This window comes from Alligator sinensis, unplaced genomic scaffold, assembly GCF_000455745.1.
Source record: "Alligator sinensis unplaced genomic scaffold, ASM45574v1 scaffold176_1, whole genome shotgun sequence".
NCBI lineage: Eukaryota > Metazoa > Chordata > Crocodylia > Alligatoridae > Alligator > Alligator sinensis.
This window is the reverse complement of record NW_005842471.1, coordinates 1,001,381-1,015,437: the sequence shown is the minus strand read 5'-3', so window position 1 is coordinate 1,015,437 and position 14,057 is coordinate 1,001,381. Positions and strand designations below refer to the sequence as shown.

The 14,057-nt window shown below is 42.1% G+C and overlaps 1 protein-coding gene across 12 annotated transcripts in view; it reads right to left on the bottom strand.

Annotated features, from left to right (window-relative positions):
• Window positions 1-14,057, bottom strand: part of CCSER2 (coiled-coil serine rich protein 2) — a 149,216-nt gene that overhangs the window by 134,624 nt on the left and 535 nt on the right. For 9 of the 12 annotated variants that reach the window (XM_025212560.1, XM_025212566.1, XM_025212565.1 and 6 more), the window contains exon 2: window positions 10,757-10,793. The exons of 1 other annotated variant lie outside the window; for it this stretch is intronic. The gene's annotated coding sequence lies outside the window, so the exon portion shown is untranslated. Of the gene's footprint in view, window positions 1-10,756; window positions 10,794-13,843; window positions 14,032-14,057 lie in introns of all 12 variants that reach the window. 2 more of the 12 variants (XM_025212564.1, XM_025212563.1) reach the window with 2 other exon arrangements.

Sequence of the window (14,057 nt, the reverse complement as noted above, 5' to 3'; positions counted from 1 at the left end):
TTTTTTGAGGTGGGGGGTCGGGGTGGGGGGGGGGGGGGGGGGGTCCTGTCATTTTTGACAGGAATCAAGGGCAGAGAAATATTAATTTTCTACATTCTTTAGGGGCCCCACAGGCCAGATAGAATGGCCTCGCGGGCCGTTTTTTGCCCACCCCTGCTTTAGACCACTGAAGAGCTGTACATTACTTTGGCCTAACAATCTGGAGGGTCGGGATAAAATTCACCTATTTTCCGCTGTTCCCCACGGTGAGTTTATAAACAGCCACCAGATCCCTCTCAGTCTTCTCTTATGGTGGCTGAATAGGTTCAGGCCCTTTTGTCTATCTTTGTAGGGCCTGGCCTGCTGCCCCTTGACCATGCGAGTGGCCCTTCTCTGGACCCTCTCAAGCTGAGCCACATCCATCTTGAAGCGCAGCACCCAGAACTGGATGCAGTACTCCAACTCTGGCCTGACCAACGCTGCATAGAGGGGAAGGATCATCTCCCTGGACCTGCTTGTGATGCCTCTGTAGACACACAAGGTACAGTTAGCCTTACTGACCGCTTCCTCACATTCGTGTCTCATGTCCATCCTGGAGTCAACAATGACACCAAGATCCCTTTCTGCCACTGTGTTGTTGAGAAGGGTGTTCCCCAGCCTCTACGCGTGTTGCAGGTTCCTTCTCCCTAGATGCAGCACCACGCACTTGTCTGCATTGAATTCCATTCTATTCTCATCCGCTCACCTCTGTAACCTGTCGAGATCTAGTTGGATTCTGTCCCTCCCCTCCAATGTGCCACTTCTCCCCATATCTTTATGTCATCAGTGAATTTGGACAGCATGCTTTCCACGCCCACCTCCAAGTCGCTGATAAAGATGTTGAATAGCACAGCTCCGAGGACCGAGCCCTGGGGAACTCCTCTGCCCACATCCCTCCAGGTCGAAAATGACCCGTCCACCACCACTCTCTGGGTGCAACCATCAAGCCAATTTGCCACCCATCTGACTGTGTAGGCATCAACGTCACAGTCGCCTAGTTTTTTTTTTGGTTTTTTTTATTTTTTTATGAGAATGGGGTGAGAAACAGTATCAAAGGCCTTCTTGAAGTCCAGGCAGACAACATCCACCTCAACACGTGCATCCAAGGACTTTGTGACCTGGTCGTAAAAGGAAACAAAGTTAATCAGGCAGGATCTGTCCGCAACGCACCCATATTGGTTGCCCCCGAGTACTACCTCCCATGCTGGTCATTTAGTCGAAGACCCTGCTCAAAAACAGGACCATTTCCTCCTATCACATCCCAGTCAAGGCTTTGTCTAGCCAGGTCTTAAAAACCTCCAAGGATGAAGAGTCCACAACATCTCTGGGTAAGCAGTGTTTTACTACCTACCTTTCTAGTGAGTAAATTGTTCCCAATATCTAAACTTCAGCACTGGTGAGGCCACATCTGGAGTACTATCTTCAGTTTTGGGTCCCCACAGAAGAAAAAATGTGGACAAATTGCAGAGGCCAGCAGACGGCAATGAAAGTGGTGAGGGGGCTGGAGCACATGACTTCTGAAGAGAGGCTGAGGGAACTGGGCTTATTTAGTCTAGAGAAGAGAAGTCTGAGAGGGGACTTAATCATAGCCTGAAGGGTGGTTCAAAAGAAGACGGAGCTAAATGATTCTTAGTGATGGCAGATGACAGAACAAGGAGCAACAGTCTCAAGTTGCAGCAAGGGAAGTTGAGGTTAGATATTAGGAAAAGCAGTCTTTTTTTTTTTTTTTAAAGAATGTGGTTGGAAACCGTGTCCCAGTCCCTGTTCAGGAATATGGAGGCAAAGAATTCATTAAAGAGGTCAGCTTTTTCATTTGCCACAATCACCACATTGCCAAGCCTATCCTGTAGAGGGACCCACGTTACCTGGTGCCTTCTTCTTACTTCCTATGTATTTGAAAAAAAGACTTTTTATTATCCTTAATTCTGGTCAGTAGCCCTAGCTCCATCTCTGCCTTTGCCTTCCAAACAGCCTCCTTGCAGTACCGAGCAACAGAGGTGTAATCTTCTTTGGTGATAGCCCCTTGCTTCCACTGTTTGTACACCTCCTTTTTTGCCCTCAGACATCCCTAGATGCCTTTGCCGAGCCATGGGGGCTTCTTAGCACTCCTGTCCCCCTTGGTGTGCATTGGGACTGACTCCCTTTGAGCTCAGAGGATCGTTTCCTTGAGGAACAACCACCCGTCTTGGACTCCCCTCTCATTGAAACTCCAAGACCCCAATGCCTCTCCTACTAACCTTCTTAGCTTACAGAAGACAGCCCTCCTGAAGACGAGGACTTCTGCCTTGCTGCTTGCTTTCACCACCCTGCACCGGATAGTAAATTCCAGCAGGTGATGATCACTGTCACCCAGGTGGTCAAGTACCTGCAGACCACTCACCAGGTCGTCGCCTGTGGCAAGGACAAAGTCCACAGGCAAGGACCTGGTGAGGGGGTCTGAGGGTACTCAACCACCTGGTACTCAACTCTGCTCGACTCTGCTGGTGGTAATAAAAAATAGCATGTAGAAGCAACAAGTCGTCTTTTTCAGAAATTCTTCAACTGGATACTTTTTGAAGGTTCAGTGGGAAAGGGAGCAGGAAAAAAAAGGAATTTCTTATTACACTTATTAAGTTCTAGTATATAGCATTTGAGGAATCTTATGCTCAAATTCTTAATTACAAATTTAAATCCAGAAAATCTATTTTCCAAAAATCTGTTTTACTGTTACATTAAGCCAATAAAATGCAGTAATCTTCTATAAAACTAGTGACATGGAAGAACACTATACCAAAATCAGTTTTAAAAAAAACCACAACAAATTTAATTTAAACCTTCTTGTATCACTTTTTCCTTACATACAGCCACTATTTTGGAGGGCACGAGGATAATACAGGACGACTTCTCTCTAAAACTTTCCCTTGAAAACATTAAAGTTTCCTTATGTGAAAGCACAGCAGCTTCAACATGACTTTATTGTCTTTGAAGTACAAGTTGAACAAAAAACCAACAGTTAGATAACTGAAAACTGTGTAAAAAAGGGTGGGAGGGATCAGAGATTTAATCTAAGGGCTGGGGAAGGCTTCCAGCTACAGTGAATGGCCTTTCCTTTTTATACACCTTTTGGAGATAAAGTAGCATAATAGGCCTAGCATTTAAAGAAATAGAAAGTGCTCTGTTCCTGAAGGAAGTTGTGTTCCCTCCAAATCAAAGGAGCTTCAGCTGTGGTTCTCACTCACTTCAAGGATCTGTAAAATACAGAGCTGCTAAATCTTGAGACTGTTGCACACAGGAGATTGATGAAAGCAAGTGACTGGCAGCTTTGATAGAGCTTACTCTCTCCAACATTAGCTTGTTCAGTAGTGGCCATGGGCTGCCACAGTACCCATCACCATCTATATCATCTGCTCTGGCAGCCAGTTACTGTGCTTCCCTCTTTTAGCCTGCTAATTCTCTTCCTCCTTCTCTGTCACCCTTTCTTGCCTCAAATATACCCTCTATTCCTAAGCCACCTTCTCATGCTTTATGGTAACATTTCTGTGTTCCCTAAAATCTCTACTTGTTCCTTATCCGTATTCTCAAGTTTACCAGGCACTAGTTAATGTTCATGTCCTTGAAGCTCTGAATGTTGTCAATCCAAACCCTGCAAGATGAGAAAAGTACCTACAATTATTGTTTCCTTTCTGGTTTTTCTAGTAAGAAGTAATTCTGTTTTCACCCCTCAATTTGTGGAACGCTACCTCCAGAGCCTCCTGAGACCCTAAAAATGATAAATCCTTTTCCAGTTTCCAAGCATGAAATCTTCCTGTTTTACAGGGGCTGTTCCTAGCAACTTGAATGCTGGATTGTTTCTGTGTTATCAATAGAGAAGCTGCATGGGGCCAGAAACTGTGCAGCTGGATATCCAATTAACAAGATACACAGAACACGGTGGTGGGGTCTTGAAGTCATGGCAGTGATTATGTAATTTGCCCTGCCTGAAAACAATGGAGATATCAGAGGACATAAATGCAGGACAAAATACCAAAAGTACTTATTTATGAAAGATAAGGAAAATCCATTCTGCCAAGTAACAGTAACATATATCTTGCTGATGCCTCTTGGGGCTGGAAAGACAGAGACACGTATTTGAAAACCAGTGGGGAGAAAAAGCTGACCAAGCCGAGCATTTTCTACAAAGATATCATTTTATCTCCCCTGTACACAGGCTCAAAGTTTGCTCTCATTAATACTGTCCTGGGGGTCAAGCATATGTACCTTGCAGTATGTGCTTTACAGTGTGTAGCCTGCTTGTATTTTTGTGTTAAAACAATATTGTTTACACAGCTAATTAAATGTTTATGTATATAGATTGATTAAGATGTTATTGTTAAAAAAATCCCCTAAGATCTTGCATGAAAAACTTGATTTTACAAAAAATTCCACAAAAAACACATACCTGTCAGACCTTGGTAAGATTTATAAAGATAAGAAACTCTATTCAACTTCTGAATTAATTCCCTGCATGATCAAAATGCCACTTGTAACAGAACGTGAAATAACCAATACAAGGCTCAGTTCACAAGCTCAGTTCTATTCTGCATCCAGTGGAGTTCAGACTTCAAGCATGAAGCACAATGGGTTGAAGTGGAATACAGGACTACAACAGAAGAGACAGCCAGCTAAGTAACTAAATGCAGCAGTGTCACAGTGCTGGGTAAGGGATTGGTATCATAAGGACAGCAAAAGGTACTTGGAAAGGGAGGGCATTTTTCACCAACCAGTATTAATTATTTTTGATTACACAGAGGTTGTAACCCAAAGGAAGGAGCCCTCAGAAATACTCGGAAACAGTATTTGCACACAGCCCAGCAAGACAGTGCCATTCAGGACAGAGAATAAAAGTGGAAAATCATCATTTATTGGAAAATACAGTGATGCTTACCAGTCTCTGCAGCAGCAGAGACATTCTCTCTGACAGAAGGTTGACTGAAGAGATGGGGGTTTGAGTGCCCAAGCCCCTTTGAATGAAACCTCACAGTCAGGCTCCTCCCAACACAAGAGCTCCTGCCTCATCCTTTCGGAAAAGAGTAATTGGTCCTGCTCTTCTGGATGTTTTCTAATCTGTCAGATCCAGAATGTATGTCTATCCTGGCATCCCATGACAAAATCCTGTCCAACTCGTTGACAGGTGCGCTGGAACACTGCAGAACATTTGGTCCATCTTTAACTTCCCTATAGGATAGCTTTAAAAAGGTGTAGTACTGATATGTTGCTTTTGGACCTCATACTCAGCAATGTCTTCAAAACAAATGTAGATCTTCTTTACCTAGGCATGAGGACTTTCTGCATTTTTGCCTCTATGCAAAAAATAAATAAATAAATAAAATAAAATAAAAAGGCCCAGGTCTTCAGCAAGGTCCTAGATGGAACTATGACAGGCAGCCAGGACTAGGTAAGGTTCATACATACAAAAGCGAGAACAGATGTACATGTGAAGAAACAGAACTGGACAGCACTTAAAACTGGAAGATGACATCCTGTTGTTGTGATCAAAGAAGAGGCCATGCAGGAACCTGAACAGCCAAGACAGGTAGATGACAAAGCACATAACAGTTCACCACAGACTGTGGACACAAACATTCCTATGGCTTAACTTACCCAGACATAAAACTATTCTTCTACCCAACAAGACTAGAATCTCTGGAGTGATTTACCTATTTACCTACATCACTGTTATGCTTTGCATAGATAAAAACTCATTAAATACCAATGCAGCCAACACAAGTGCACTCTTTTAAGCCAGCCACATAGAAAAAGGCAACCTAAAGCAGATTTTTTTTTTTTTTTACTTTATGGGTCTAAATGAAAGAGAAGTACTAGTCTTTAAGGAGGGAGGTTGTGTGTGTGTGTGTGTATGTGGGGGGTTGTTGGTTGTTTTTAAGAATTGTTTCCCATACTTCCATTTGTTTGAATTAAACCACAACTGTAAGAACTTTCAAGGCTGAAAGAACTAGGGCCATCTAGTCTGGAGAAGAGTAGACTAAGGAGTATTTGGTAAATCTTCAAATACCAGAAGAGCAGTTAGAAAGATGATGGAGATAAACTTTTCTCTGTGACTGTAGAGGACAGGAATAGAAACAATGGCCTCAAAGTGCAGCACAGAAAGTTTAGACCAGAGATTAGGAGGACATTTCTGACTACAAGGGTGGGCAAGCATTGGAACAGTGACCCAAAGAAACTGTGAACTCCTAATACTCGGAAATTTTCAAGAACAGATTAGACAAACACTTGGCTGGCATGGTATAGCCTTGATTAGAGTGTATTAAATGACCAAATGAAGTCCCTTTCCAGCCCCACTTTGCTAAGAACCTATGACCAAATTTCCAGTCATTGAAGTTGAAAAGCTTAATATATTTAACAGAAAGGGGAGAATAAAACAAGGTGACATGGACTAGGAGACTGCCTGACAGCTTTAGCATCCAAGAAGGAAAGATCCTACAGCCAGGAAGAAAGAAAAGTAAATACATAATAGGTGAGGTAACACACAAAAACATAAAAGCTATACCTTCAAAGCACATTTATTTTCATGTGCTCTCTTCAGTGCTGCCCTACATTTTTTCCATATAAAGCAAACTTTCATCAAGATCTGTATCTTCTGATGTGATGCACAACACAAAAGAGTTGGAAGATCAGAGAAAGTTAAAGTATAAGTGACGTAAGGAAATTCATTCATTAGTTACTATCATTAAGAGTTTACAGAGCCAACATTAGTCATGAGCTACAAAAGTCTACTTCATTTTGTTATGAAGTTATAGTATTCCAGAAGCAAGACTTTCCAGTAAGAAGTGGGTCTTATACCTGTTACAAAGTTTGTTGCTAATCGACTAACTGAAGTCAAAACAATCAGTCTTTAGGATCAAAATCAAGCCTGAAAGCAGCAGCAACCTCATTTAAAATTTTGACTATTTCAATTATTTGAACTTATTCTCAACACAGCAGATGACTTTATTCATGCAGATGAATAACTTTATTCTTTGAAAAAATAAGTCAAATTACGTGCTGCTGGATAGCTGAGATTACATTAAAAATAATATATGAAAACTTTAAATGACTATCATTATTTGGGGATAAGATTGAGATTTATTGCTTTAGCTCGCACTGCAACACAGGAGCTGTCATTTTTAACAATAGTAATATTTACCAATTTGCTGGAAGTAAGAACAATTATTGAAAAGGTATATATCTGATATAATCACTGCTCAAACTTGGTAATCTCTTATTTTGGCATATCACTGTACAATACATTCTTATATTCTGTTAATGACTTCTAACTTGGGTAGAGTGCCATAGCAACTGGGAGTTTATTTCATTATCAGCTCTGTCTGCTAATACTGATATAACTCTGATCCCCAAATAACCATTTTGGCAAGGTGACCATAAGCAAAAAATATTGCATATTATATAAAAATAGTATGGTTGGTAAAACATTTACCTCCTCCATAAAATTGAAGTAGGCTTAGAGCAGGACAACAATGACAACTCCCCATTCATTGTCTGCATAATTAGAATTTATAGTTTTGTAAAACTAAACAGCCATCGTGCAAGTTAAGCTCATATTCTTTTTTTCCTACATATTAAAACCATATCACTTTTTCCATCACATACTTTATTGTGAAAGAAGTTGCCAGAATCAGATACAAGGACTGATTCCTATAGTAAGGGGGTCCCATAAACACAGACCAGTAACAAGCTGAGTGATGCACATAGACTGTAGTAGTCTAAGCTCCTCACGTCATGAGTTTGTATTACACTTGGGTGAACTTGAACACATGCACAGAATGACCCACATAACAGACAAATAGTCTTGTTTTCATCATCATAAGTTTCATTCCTTTCCCCAGAGCCAAATTGTTGATAAATGCATTTTCAGACAAATTAAAAGGTTAAATATTTTTATTCCTTCCAGTCATTGTTATTAGAAAAACACCCCACCCCTTTTCGTTTATACTTCAAAAGGAGATATGCTTATACAGCAGAAGTCTCCATTTCAAACCTCAGGTCTCAACTGTTTATTGCTATTGATTTGGCAGTACTGTCTATGGTAAGATGATCTGGTTGCTGACAATGGAAGCAGGGTGAAAGCTACCTGAAACTATTGATGCCATTGATTACTAATGGAAACATTTGTGTCTCTTCTCTTACTTTGTCCATCCTCCCTCAAATTGTTTATCCACCTAATGCACTTTATCTAAATACGAAGACTGTAAGCTTGCTGGGGTGAGAACTGTATGTTGTTGGTACGGTGCCTAATGCAACAAGCAATTTTCTTTTAGGAATCTTAAATAAAAATATGAATAATAATTATATGAACGGATACTGAATCAAGACAACTATTTCCATATTCAAAGCTAAGTAGTGTTTCACCAGTTCAGCTGCAGTTAAATGTCAATACTAGATGATATTCATAATGTGAATACGCTTATGGGAAACATTTTTTGCTGTTATGTATCTGTCCGTTCATTTCACGAGTGCTCGACTCACCACTCATGTCAAATTTCAGCAAGAGTCTGACTGAAGCATAGGAGAGGAAAAAATGCAGTATTTGTGACAGTTAATATAACAGAACAAATGTAAAAGGCAAAGTAGATGTGCACCTTGTAGACTAACTGAATCAGATGCATAAGCTTTCATGGTCGGGGTGGGGGAAGCAAGGCTCCGCACTCCACTCCAACCACAGCAGCCGCTGCCTCTTGTGGGCAGCAGACAAGGCTCAGGCACTGCTGGAGGAGAGGCGGGGCGTTGCAGGTTGGGAGTGAGGGGGATCATACTGAGGAAATGGGGTCATGCTGAGAAAAATTTGGGAAGCACTGGTCTACACCATTGGTATACATATCAGAAAAATGCAGGCTACATTAGTTCCCTACTGCCTACGTTGCAACAAACTCTATAGTTATGAGCATTCGAGTGCATTCCATGCCAATGGCAGTGCCATTCAACATCTGCCTTCATGGGGGCTAGCCATGAGAAACATTATACTACTCGTTTCCATTGTACTCTTCCACTTCTTTTCACACGCAACTAATTCAGATTTGAAGACTCTATACCTATAAACAAAACAGCACTGCCCTGGGCGCACACGAGGCCCACTCCTGTATGCCACTACATTTACCTTGAAGTCTATTTCCTCCACAAGTGGCCCCACTCCCTAGTATACCTAAGGTACATCAGTTCACATCATTTGGACACATGGAAAGAAATCTCTAGAGGAATTGCACAAGGACTTTAATAACTTCCACCCTCCATCAAACGGCTCTGGAATACTCCACCCAGAATATTTATTTCTTGAACACCCACCACTGTGAAACTTTGCAATGGCTACATTGCCACTGCGTTGTAACAGGAACCAACTAACTGCTAGAGCTACTTCCACACTACCAGCTGCCAACTTAAGCCAAGCACGGGCAATTACTTAGGGGCGCTTAAGGAGTTTTAGTAAGCTGTTGAGGGTGGGGGGAAGGGGAGAAGGAAGGCATTGATCCTATCCAGCCTGATGGTCGCTGCCAGAAACCTACAGAAAGTGGGCTGCACAGATTTCTCCACCCCCTGCTCATCTATCTCCCCCCCTACCCCAAACCCCCACCTGGATTCCTGTGGGTACTGCATAGTCCTGGCAGCCAGGCCCACACAGGACAGGGCATGTTGTAACACACCAAGCAGCCATCCTGCCTGCCCACCATGATGAGTCACTGCTGCCACTGTCCTGCACCAGGAAAGTCGGGGGGGCGGCTGCCTCAGGTTGAGCACCCCCCAACAGCCAGCACGGACTCACGGTACCATGGTGGCAGCAGCTCATCGGTGTGTTGCATCATGCCCCGGTGTGGCAGCTACTCAGTGTGCTGCATCATGCCCCGTCCTGTGCAGACCTAGGTGCCAGGACTGCACAGTCACAGCACCAACTGGAAGTATGGATAAGCACCAAGAAGAAGTATGGCCACCAATGAGGAGAGAAATGATTCGGGGGAGGGGCAGAGGAGTCCGAGTGCTGTGTGGCTTGGCCCAGCCCAGCTGTGGAGCAGTGCAGGGGACAGCCCTCCCTCCTCAGGTTCCTGGCAATAGCCGGCAGCCCAGAAAGGATCAACTGGTGGGCCAGATACAGGCCACAGACTATATTTTGCACACTCCTGTCCTAAGAACACTACTAGTTCTATTGTAGAGCTTGTCTGTAGACATTATAACTGTATCTGTTCTGATCCCACTGACAATGATGCATACCTTAGGCATATGGAGCAGGAATTCCTACACTTGCAATACGATCTCAAAAGTACAACAACTCAAAAATCAGACCCAGACTTGGACACCAATCTAATCTACTACTATACCACCCCTATCACAAGGGCAACAGAATCCCTCGTCACCTGGAACCCTCAGCTTGAACACAGTTAGTAACCTCTAACCTTACTGGAAAAGTGATAACAGGAACAAGGCAGCCTTAGGGAACAAGCATGTCTTATTGGCAGCCCCAAACCTCAAACATCACTCCAGCAACAGACTACCCAAATCCTATGCTTACAAAGCTTTGCAAAGAAACCCAGAAGGCAATGTGCCTTCTCAAAGACCACATCATCACTGGAGCAGACAAAATTGATTAGAAACACTGAAGGTTCATTCACCTGCTCATCTACCAACACCATATGCCATCACTTGCTTAGTGCCCCTCATAATTCACAAAATAAACCCAGATATTTCAAAATGGGTCAGAGAGCAGAGAGTCACTAACCTGCTATGGTCCAAGATCTCTGCAAACTGAAGAACTGCTGTTTTTCAATAATAAAAAAAAAAGAGAGAGAGAGAGACAGTGAAAGTTATGAGTTAGTATTTTCCAAGGACTACTTTGAGTCCAAAAATATTGAGAACCACTCTTATACCAATTAGATCATTCAATATCTGTTGAATGTTTTCTTGCTTTGAAAGGGCTCAATTTTTGGCTTGTTTATCCAAAATTAGATGACCTATTTTTCAACTAAAGTGCAGAAGCATCAAGTTCTTGCAAACAATCTTGAGTGGTGCTTCATACCTGCAATAGTTAGCACTCAGGTTCAAATTTTCAAAACTGATTATTTTGGTGGGGGAGGGGGGGAGGGTGTTAGGGAGTGTACGCCTCAAAGCAAACCAAAACTATGATGATTGCAGGTTTGCTGTATAACACACACTTGCAATAAGAAAGTTAATTCAGTATTTGAATGAAATACTATGTAACAACATTTGAAGTGTGTTAAGTATTCTTGTACACGTTCTGATACAAATATTGACTTCCACACTTTCTTTTAAGGACTGGCTTCTCAAAATGCAAAAGCGTCAAGCACTATATTCGTTTATAAACCTTTAGCTAAAAGGTAAGGATGACTCTTGCACACAAGCTAATGTGTGTAACTATAACCACTGTATGCAACTTCAACCACCATTGAGAAAATCTACACTAACATCAGCTTGCTAAACAGATTTTAGAAAAATGATTTTCTTTCATTTAGAAAGTAGATACTACGTTGCTTTGTTTAACAAATGTTTTAAGTTCCTTTATACTCAAAATGTGCTTTCACATGACCACTTTAAGATCCTTTTCATAATTTAAAGGCAGATTTGCCAGCCACCAAATTTTATGAAGGGGGGGGGGGGTATCTCTTCTTTTCAGCCTTGCATACATTAGACATTTAACACCGATAGAAGCACTATTATAAAAGCAGCCAAACCTGTTACTTCAGTGACATCTAAAATATAAGTTTTTCACTTTGCTGTGGGTTTAAACAGCAGAAAAACTATTTATTGTTTCAAATAAATATGGAAGTTCTTTTGTGGAAGCACATTTGCAGATATTTATTTGTTCATGAGAAAGTCTATAACACATTTATTTCTAAATTATCCATTCAAGAGTATATGTAGAACCATTAGTAGGGTTAGTGAGGAGACCTGGAAAAGGCATATTCAGTACATGGATGACACTGACCATAGCACCTCAGTTAGAGCCTAGTTCTTGTACATGCCCAATCTGAGCAAGCTGTCTGAAGTGATAACAGCAGGGACAGAAGCAAAAAGAATCAGTTCCTTTAACTGAAGGAATACATCCACCATTAGTTAATAAAATTTGAAAATAAGAAGTTATTCTGGATGCCCAACTGTTGCTCAGTCACATTACAGGAAAAATGACTGCAGAGCTGCAAATGGTCTAAGACCAGCCTGACTACAGGATTGCCTCTCCTCCCATGCTGAAATAGCACAGCTACAAAGTGGCCAAGCTGAATGCCTCAAGAGACCCTCTCATCTAGCAGGAGGGGCTCAGGATACTGGAACTTGTTTTTCCCCTTGTCCAAACTTGCCTAATTTTTGGTGAACTTCTGGACAATATGCAAGAGACAGTGATCTGATAGGACTTTTGGAAAGCACTGGGGTACAGTCCAATTAGCTAAACTCCTTTTCTTGAGTGAAGGTTTTAATTTTGCTGGGACTTCATTGTCATGTGAATCTTGTGTTCAGATGCTTAGAGCTGTCTATAATAATCTTTTTATTAAGAAAAAGAATTCTGTAGTCTAATAGTTCAAAACACCATAAATAATTTTGATTTGCTTAATATGCTTTCCTCAAAAAGTCACCTCTCGATATCCTAACTTAGAAGCCAGTCTTATTAAGTGGATGGTCCTGTTGATCACACGTCAGAATTATTGATAAAAGTTTTCTGACTATGGATTTAGGGGAGGAAAAATAAAGTAAATGGTAGGGGTGCACTGACAGAGATTTTGGGGGGATGATATCAATAGCCGATATTTAAGGAGACATATCAGCCTGCCTCTAGGTGATAAGTCAGGTGTGGTGGAAGGGGAGGGGGGAGTGATTTTTTTTTTTTTTAAATCAGAGAAAACCAGGATCCCTACTCATGAGAGTAAGAAACCTCGCTGTAAGAGACCTTAAATGCATGCATACACACCAAATGTGTCCTTGTTGCAATGAAAGCTAACATGCTAGGCTACATTAGTAGGAACTTTGCCAGCAGATTAAGGGAAGTGATTCTTCCCCTCTATTCAGCACTGGTGAAGCCACAGTACTGGAGTACTGTGTCCAGTTTGGGGTCCCCACCACAGAAAGGACGTGGACGAATTGGAGAGAGTCCAGTGGAGGGTAATAAAAATGGTTAGGGGGCTGGGGCACATGATTTCTGAGGGGAGGCTGAGGGAACTGAGTTTATTTAGTCTGCAGAAGAGAAGACTAAGGGGGGATTTGATAGCAGCCTTCAAGTCCTGAAGGGTGGTTTTAAAGAGGATGGAGCTAGAGTGTTCTTAGTGGGGGCAGATGATAGAGCAAGGAGCAATGGTCTCAAGTTGCAGTGAGAGAAGTTTAAGTTGGATATTAGGGATAATTTTCTCACTATGAGGATGATGAAGTACTGGTGAAGTATTGATGAAGTATTTTTTTTAAATAATATCCCTCAGTCCCAAAATGCAGCTCTGGTGAACTAGCCATTGCACTTAGCTTTGTTTCGTAAAGGCGGATCCTCCTGGAAATAAGCTAATTGCAACTGAACTCATTAAATATGTGATTAGAGTTCATATCCCTTTTCCACAAAGAGCAGCTTCATAAACTTCTCCTTGTCCACTCCTGGGTTGTTGTTTTTGTTGGGTCTTGTTTGTTTGTTTGGGGGGGGGGGGTCTTTCCCCTGATTCATTTTAACTACCAAGTCAGATGTCATCAGTTCTTTTCCCATGGTAGGAGGATTTGCGCTAACAAGCAGTTATGTCACTTCTGTAAAACTGAGCTCTTCTAAGCGCTGGGGGTTCCCATATCTACACATGGTCCAGAGTTCTCCCCCCCACCTCACCTTCACAATTTGTCTAGACTGGAGCCTCGGGCTCCAATAGATCATCCGGCTCCCATTCAACCTGGTATCCTTCACTGAAGATGTCTGCACAACTTCCCCAGAGGTGATATGAAGGGTGGCAGGTGCCCGAGCTTCATAGCCCAAGCCCACAGAGGTATGTTTGCCAGAATGCAAACGTCCAGTAGGTGCTGGGGGAGGGAAGTCTGGTTAAGCG